This window comes from Xylocopa sonorina, unplaced genomic scaffold (genome assembly GCF_050948175.1).
Source record: "Xylocopa sonorina isolate GNS202 unplaced genomic scaffold, iyXylSono1_principal scaffold0048, whole genome shotgun sequence".
NCBI classification, from domain to species: Eukaryota; Metazoa; Arthropoda; class Insecta; order Hymenoptera; family Apidae; genus Xylocopa; species Xylocopa sonorina.
The window spans coordinates 1,287,915-1,297,218 of NW_027490119.1; positions in this window are offsets into that span (position 1 = coordinate 1,287,915).

Here is a 9,304-nt window from a genome sequence, read left to right on the forward strand (position 1 = left end):
TGTGGAGTGTTGTGTATACCTCGCATACACATCAAATGAATGTAAATGCGACATATCCTTTCTAGGAAATAGCGTTTCCAGATGTCTACGTATCGAAGAAACAGAGTTCTAATGCTTCTTATAACCAGATATCGCACCCCATTTCTAGGTTTGATGATAAGATATAATATTCATCGTGCAGTGTTATGTATACCTCTTATTCACATCAAAAGAATGTAAATGCGACAGTTCCTTCCTAGGGAATAGCGATGGCAGAAGTCTACGTGTCGAAGCAATAGAGTTCTAATGCTGCTTAAATTGCGATATCGCATCTCATTTCTGTGTTTCATGATGAGATATAATATTCGTTGTGCAGCGTTATGTATACCTCGTATTCGCTTCAAAAGAATATAAATGCGACACTTCCTTGCTGGGAAATAGCGTTTGCAGATGTCTACGTAACGTAGCATTAGAATTCTAATGCTTCTTAAATCGCGATATCGCATCTCATTTCTATGTTTCCTGATAGGATATAATATTCATTGTGCAGGGATATGTATCTCTCGTCTACACTTCAAAAGAATGTAAATGCGACACTTTCTTGCTAGGAAATAGCGTCTGCAGATGTCTACGTATCGTAGAAATGGAGCTCTAATTCTTTTTAAAACGCGATATAGCATCTCATTTCTATGTTTCATTATAAGATATAACATTCATTGTGGAGTGTCATGTATACCTCGCATACACTTTAAATGAATGTAAATGCGACACTTCCTTAGTAGGAAATTCCGTTTGCAGATGTCTACGTATCGTAGCAATAGAGTTCTAATGCATCTTAAAACGGGATACCGCATCTCATTTCTATGTTTTATGATAAGATATAATATTCACTGCGAAGTGTCATGTATACCTCGTTATCACTTCAAAAGAATGTAAATGCGACTCTTCCTTCCTATTAAATAGCGTTTGCAGATGTCTACGTATCGAAGCAATAGAGTTCTAATGCTGCTTAAATCACGATATCGCATCTCATTTCTATGTATCATGATAAGATGCAATATTAATTGCCAAGTGTCATGTATATCTCGTATTCACTTCAAAAGATTGTAAATGCTACACTTCCTTGCTAGGAAATAGCGTTTGCAGATGTCTACGTATCGAAGCAATAGAGTTCTAATGCTGCTTAAATTGCGATATCGCATATCATTTCTGTGTTTCATGATGAGATATAATATTCGTTGTGCAGCGTTATGTATACCTCGTATTCGCTTCAAAAGAATATAAATGCGACACTTCCTTGCTGGGAAATAGCGTTTGCAGATGTCTACGTAACGTAGCATTAGAATTCTAATGCTTCTTAAATCGCGATATCGCATCTCATTTCTATGTTTCATGATAGGATATAATATTCATTGTGCAGTGATATGTATCTCTCGTCTACACTTCAAAAGAATGTAAATGCGACACTTCCTTGCTAGGAAATAGCGTCTGCAGATGTCTACGTATCGTAGAAATAGAGCTCTAATTCTTCTTAAAACGCGATATAGCATCTCATTTCTATGTTTCATTATAAGATATAACATTCATTGTGGAGTGTTATTATAACCTCGTATTCACTTCAAAAGAATGTAAGTGCAACACTTCCTTGCTATTAGATACCGTTTGCAGATGTCTACGTATCGTAGCAATAGTGTTCTAATGCATCTTAAAACGCCATATCGCATCACATTTCTATGTCTCATGACAAGATATAATATTAATTGCGAAATGTCATGTATACCTCGTATTCACTTCAAATGAATGTAAATGCGACACTTCCTTGCTAGGTAATAGCGTTTGCAGATGTCTACGTATGGAAGCAATAGAGTTCTAATCCATCTTAAATCGCGATATCGCATCTCATTTCTATGTTTCATGATAAGATACAATATTAATTGCGAAGTGTCATGTATACCTCGCATACACTTCAAATGAATGTAAATGCGACACTTCCTTAGTAGGAAATTCCGTTTGCAGATGTCTACGTATCGTAGCAATAGAGTTCTAATGCTTCTTAAAACGGGACACCGAATCTCAATTGTATGTTTCATGATCAGATATAATATTCACTGCGAAGTGTCACTTACACCTCGCATACACTTCCAATGAATGTAAATGCCACACTTCCTTGCTTGGAAATAGCGTTTACAGATGTCTCCGTATCGAAGCAATAGAGTTCTAATGCTTCTTAAATCGCGATATCGCATCTCATTTCTGTGTTTCATGATAAGATATAATATTCATTGCGAAGTGTCATTTATACATTGTATTCACTTCAAAAGAATGTAAATGCGACACTTCCTTCCTAGGAAAAAGACTCTGCAGATATCTGCGTATCATAGCAATTGAGTTCTAATGTTTCTCAAAACGAGGTATCGCATCTCATCTCTATGTTTTAGAATAAGATATAAGTTTCATTGCGGAGTGTCATGTATACTTCGTATTCACTTCAAAAGAATGTAAATGCGACACTTCCACACTTGTCAGGAAATAACGTCTGCAGATGTCTACGTATCGTAGCAATAGAGTTCTAATGCATCTTAAAACGGGATACCGCATCTCATTTCTATGTTTTATGATAAGATATAATATTCACTGCGAAGCGTCACGTATACCTCGTTCTCACTTCAAAAGAATGTAAATGCGACTCTTCCTTCCTATTAAATAGCGTTTGCAGATGTCTACGTATCGAAGCAATAGATTTCTAATGCTGCTTAAATCACGATATCGCATCTCATTTCTATGTATCATGATAAGATACAATATTAATTGCCTAGAGTCATGCATATCTCGTATTCACTTCAAAAGATTGTAAATGCTACACTTCCTTGCTAGGAAATAGCGTTTGCAGATGTCTACGTATCGAAGCAATAGAGTTCTAATGCTGCTTAAATCGCGATATCGCATCTCAATTCTGTGTATCATGATAACATATAATATTCATTGTGCAGTGTTATGTGTACCTCGTTCTCACTTCAAAAGAATGTAAGTCCGACACTTCCTTGCTATTAAATAGCGTTTGCAGATGTCTACGTATCGCAGCAATAGAGCTCTAGTGCTTCTTAAAACGCGATATCGCTCCTTCCCGATATTCCTATGTTTCATGATAAGATATAATATTCATTGTGGAGTGTTATGTATACCTCGTATTCACTTCAGATGAATGTAAATGCGACACTTCCTTGCTAGGAAATAGCGTTTGCAGATGACTACGTATCGAAGCAATAGAATTCTAATGCTTTTTATGTCGACATATCGCATCTCATTTCTATGTTTTATGATAAGATATAATATTCACTGCGAAGCGTCACGTATACCTCGTTCTCACTTCAAAAGAATGTAAATGCGACTCTTCCTTCCTATTAAATAGCGTTTGCAGATGTCGTCGTATCGTAGCAACACAGTTCTAATGATACTTAAATCGCGATATCGAATCTCATTTCTATCTTTCACGATAAGATATAATATTCATTGCGAAGTGTCATGCATACCCCGCATACACTTTAAATAAATGTAAATGCGACACTTCCTTTCTAGGAAATAGCGTTTGCAGATGTCAACGTATCGAAGCAACAAAGTTCTAATGCTTCTTAAAACGGGATACCGCACCTCTTTTCTATGTTTCATGACAAGATATTATATTCATTGCGAAGTGTTATGTATACCTCGCAAATATTTCAAATGAATGTAAATGCGACACTTCCCTGCTAGGAAATAGCGTTTGCAGATGTCTACGTATCGTAGCATTGGATTTCTAATCCTTCTTAGAACGCGATATCGCAACTCATTTCTATGTTTCATGATAAAATATAATATTCATTGCGAAGTGTCTTGTATACCACCCATACACTTCAAACGAAATAAAAGGCGACATTTCCTTGCTAGGATATAGCGATGGCAGATGACTACGTACCGAAGCAAGAGAGTTCTAATGCTTCTTAGAACGAGATATCGCATCTCATTTCTATGTTTCATTATAAGATATAATATTCATTGTGGAGTGTTATGTATACCTCGCATACACTCCAAATGAATGTAAATACGACACTTCCTTGCTAGGAAATAGCGTCTGCACGTGTCTACCTATCGTAGCAATAGAGTTCTAATGCTTCTTAAAGCGCGAATCGATCCTCATTTCTATATTTCACGATAAAATATAATATTCATTGTGGAGTGTTATGTATACCTCGTCTACACATCCTAAGAATGTAAATGCGACACTTCCTTGCTAGGAAATAGCGTCTGCAGATGTCTACGTATCGTAGCATTAGAGTTCTAATGCTTCTCAAAATGCGATATCGCATCTCATTTCTATGTTTCATGATTAGATACAATATTAATTGCCAAGTGTCATGTATACCTCGTATTCACTTCAAAAGAATGTAAATGCTACACTTCCTTGCTAGGAAATAGCGTTTGCAGATGTGTACGTATCGAAGCAATAGTGTTCTAATGCTGCTTAAATCGCGATATCGCATCTCATTTCTATGCTTCATGATAAGAAATAATATTCATTGCGCAGTGTTATGTATACCTCGTATTCGCTTCAAAAGAATGTAGATGCGACACTTCCTTGCTACGAAATAGCGTTTGCAGATGTCTACGTATCGTAGCATTAGAGTTCTAATGCTTCTTAAACCGCGATATCGCATCTCATTTCTACGTTTCATGATAAGATATAATATTAATTGCGAAGTGTCATGTATACCTTGCATACACTTCAAATGAATGTAAATGCGACACTTCCTTAGTAGGAAATTCCGTTTGCAGATGTCTACGTATCGTAGCAATAGAGTTCTAATGCTTCTTAAAACGGGACACCGAATCTCAATTGTATGTTTCATGATCAGATATAATATTCACTGCGAAGTGTCACTTGCACCTCGCATACACTTCCAATGAATGTAAATGCCACACTTCCTTGCTTGGAAATAGCGTTTACAGATGTCTCCGTATCGAAGCAATAGAGTTCTAATGCTTCGTAAATCGCGATATCGCATCTCATTTCTGTGTTTCATGATAAGATATAATATTCATTGCGAAGTGTCATTTATCCATTGTATTCACTTCAAAAGAATGTAAATGCGACACTTCCACACTTGTTAGGAAATTGCGATGGCAGATGTCTACGTATCGTAGCATTAGAGTTCAAATGCTTCTCATAACGCTGTATCGCAACCCATTTCAATGTTTCATGATATGGTATAATATTCATTGCGAAGTGTCATGTATACCTCGTATTCCTTTCAAAAGTATGTAAATGCCACACTTCCTTGTTAGGAAGTAGCGTCTGCAGATGTCTACGCATCGTAGCAATTTAGTTCTAATGCTTCTTAAATAACGATATCGCATCTCATTTCTATGTTTCATGATAAGATATAGTATTCATTGCGGAGTGTCATGTATACCTCGTATTCACTTCAAAAGAATGTAAATGCGACACTTCCTTGCTAGGAAGTAGCGTTTGCAGATGTCTAGGTATCGAAGCAATAGAGTTCTAATGCTGCTTAAATCGGGATATCGCATTTCATTTCTATGTTTCATGATAAGATACAATATTCAATGTGCAGTGTTATGTATACCTCGTATTCGCTTCAAAAGAATGTAAATGCGACACTTCCTTGCTAGGAAATCGCGTTTGCAGATGTGTACGTATCGAAGCAATAGATTTTTCATGCTTCTAAAATCGCGATGTCGCATCTCATTTCTATGTTTCATGATAACATATAATATTCATTGCGAAGTGTTATGTATACCTCGCATACACTTCAAATGAATGTAAATGCGACACTTCCTTGCTAGGAAATAGAGTTTGCAGATGTCTACGTATCGTAGCAATAGAGTTATAATGCTTCTTATATCTCAAGATCGAATCTCATATCTATGTTTCACGATAAGATATAATATTCATTGTGGAGTGATATGTATACCTCGTATTCACCACAAAAGAATGTAAATGCGACACTTCCTTGCTAGGAAATAGCGCTTGCAGATTTCTGCGTATCGTAGCATTAGATTTCTGTTGCATCTCAAAACGCGATATCGCATTACATTTCTATGTTTCATGATAATATATAATATTTATGGCGAAGTGTCACGTATACATCGCATACACTCCAAATGAATGTAAATGCGACACTTCCTTGCTAGGAAATAACGTTTGCAGATGTCTACGTATCGTAGCAATAGAGTTCTAATGCTTCTTATATCGCGAGATCGCATCTCATATCTATGTTTCACGATAAGATATAATATTCATTGCGAAGTATTATGTATACCTCGCATACACTTCAAATGAATGTAAATGCGACAGTTCCTTGCTAGGAAGTAGCTATTGCAGATGTCTACGTATCGAAGCATTAGAGTTCTAATGCTTCTTGCAACGGGATATCGCATCTCATTTCTATGTTTCATGATAAGATATAATATTAATTGCGAAGTGTCATGTATACCTCGCATTCACTTCAAAAGAATGTAAATGCGACACTTCCTTGCTAGGAAATAGCTTTTGCAGATGTCTACGTATCGTAGCAATAGAGTTCTAATGCTTCTCATATCGCAAGATCGAATCTCATATCTATGTTTCACGATAAGATATAAAATTCATTGTGGAGTGTTATGTATACCTCGTATTCACCTCAAAAGAATGTAAAAGCGACACTTCCTTGCTAGGAAATAGCGTTCGCAGATTTCTGCGTATCGTAGCATTAAATTTCTGTTGCATCTCAAAACGCGATATCGCATTACATTTCTATGTTTCATGATAAGATACAATATTTATTGCGAAGTGTCACGTATACATCGCATACACTTCAAATGAATGTAAATGCGACACTTCCTTGCTAGGAAATAGCGTTCGCAGATGTCTACGTATCGAAGCAAAAGAGTTCTAATACTTCTTAAAACGAGATATCGAATCTCATTTCTATGTTTCATGATAAGATATAATATTCATTTCGAAGTTTCATGTATTCCTCGTATTCACTTCAAATGAATGTAAATGCGACACGTCCTTGCTAGGAAATAGCGTTTGCAGATGCCTACGTATCGAAGCAATAAATTTCTAATGCATCTTATATCGCGATGTCGCATCTCATTTCTATGTTTCACGATAATATATAATATTCATTTTGCAATGTTATGTATACCTGGCATTCACTTCAAAAGAATATAAATGCGACACTTCCTTGCCAGGAAATAGCGATTGCAGATGTCTTCGTTTCAAAGCAATAGAGTTCTAATGCTTCTTGAAACGAGATATCGCATCTCATTTCTATGCTTCATGATAAGATATAATATTCATTGCGAAGTTTCATGTATTCCTCGTATACACTTCAAATGAATGTAAATGCGACACTTCCTTGCTAGGAAATAGCGTTTGCAGATGTCTACGTATCGTAGCAAGCGTGTTATAATGCTTCTTAAAACGAGATATCGCTTCTCATTTCTATGTTTCGTGATAAGATATAGTATACCTTGTGCAGTGTCATGTATACCTCGTATTCACCTCAAAAGAATGTAAATGCGACACTTCCTTGCTTTGAAATTGCGTTTGCAGATGTCTACGTATCGCACCAATAGAGTTCTAATGCTTCTTAAAACGAGATATCGCATCTCATTTCCATGTTTCATGGTAAGATATAACATTCATTGTGCAGTGTTATGTATACCACATATTCACTTCAAAAGAATGTAAATGCGACACATCCTTTATAGGAAGTAGCGTTTGCAGATGTCTACGTATCCTATCCGTCGAGTTTTAATGCTTCTCAATACGCGATATCGCATCTCATTTCTATATTTCATGATAAGATATAATATTCAATGCGAAGTGTCTTGTATACCTCGCATACACTTCAAATGAATGTAAATGCGACACTTCCTTGCTAGGAAATAGCGTTTGCAGATGTCTACGTATCCTATCAGTTGAGTTTTAATGCTTCTAAAAACGCGATATAGCATCTCATTTCTATATTGCTTGATAAGATATAATATTCATTGCGGAGTGTCATGTATACCTCGCATACACTTCAAAAGAATGTAAATGCGGCACTTCCTTGCTAGGAAATATCGTTTCCAGATATCTACGTATCGTATCAATAAAGTTCCAATACTTCTGAAAACGCGATATCGCATCTCATTTCTATGTTTCATTATAAGATATAATATTTATTGCGAAGTGTCATGTATTCCTCGTATTCATTTCAAATGAATGTAATTGCGACACTTCCTTGCTAGGAAATAGCGGTAGCAGATGTCTACGTATCGAAGCAACAGAGTTCTAATGCTTCTTGAAACGTGATATCGCATCTCATTTCTATGCTTCATGATAAGGTTAAATATTCATTGCGAAGTTTCATGTATTCCTCGTATTCACTTCAAATGAATGTAAATGCGACACTTCCTTGCTAGGAAATAGAGTTTGCAGATGTCTACGTATCGTAGCAAGCGTGTTATAATGCTTCTTAAAACGAGATATCGCTTCTCATTTCTATGTTTCATGACAACATATAATATTCAATGTGCAATGTTATGTATACCTCGCATTCACTTCAAAAGAATATAAATGCGACTCTTCCTTGCTAGGAAATAGCGATTGCAGATGTCTACGTATCGAAGCAATAGAGTTCTAATGCTTCTTGAAACGGGATATCGAATCTCATTGCTGTGTTTCACGATAAGATATAATATTCATTGCGAAGTTTCATGTATTCCTCGTATTCATTTCAAATGAATGTAATTGCGATACTTCCTTGCTAGGAAATAGCGTTAGCAGATGTCTACGTATCGAAGCAACAGAGTTCTAATGCTTCTTGAAACGGGATATCGCATCTCATTTCTATGCTTCATGATAAGGTTAAATATTCATTGCGAAGTTTCATGTATTCCTCGTATTCACTTCAAATGAATGTAAATGCGACACTTCCTTGCTAGGAAATAGAGTTTGCAGATGTCTACGTATCGTAGCAAGCGTGTTATAATGCTTCTTAAAACGAGATATCGCTTCTCATTTCTATGTTTCATGACAACATATGATATTCAATGTGCAATGTTATGTATACCTCGCATTCACTTCAAAAGAATATAAATGCGACTCTTCCTTGCTAGGAAATAGCGATTGCAGATGTCTACGTATCGAAGCAATAGAGCTCTAATGCTTCTTGAAATGGGATATCGCATTTCACTTCTATGTTTCATGATAAGATATAATGTTAATTGCGAAGTGTCATGTATACCTCGCATACACTTCAAATGAATGTAAATGCGACACTTCCTTCCTAGGAAA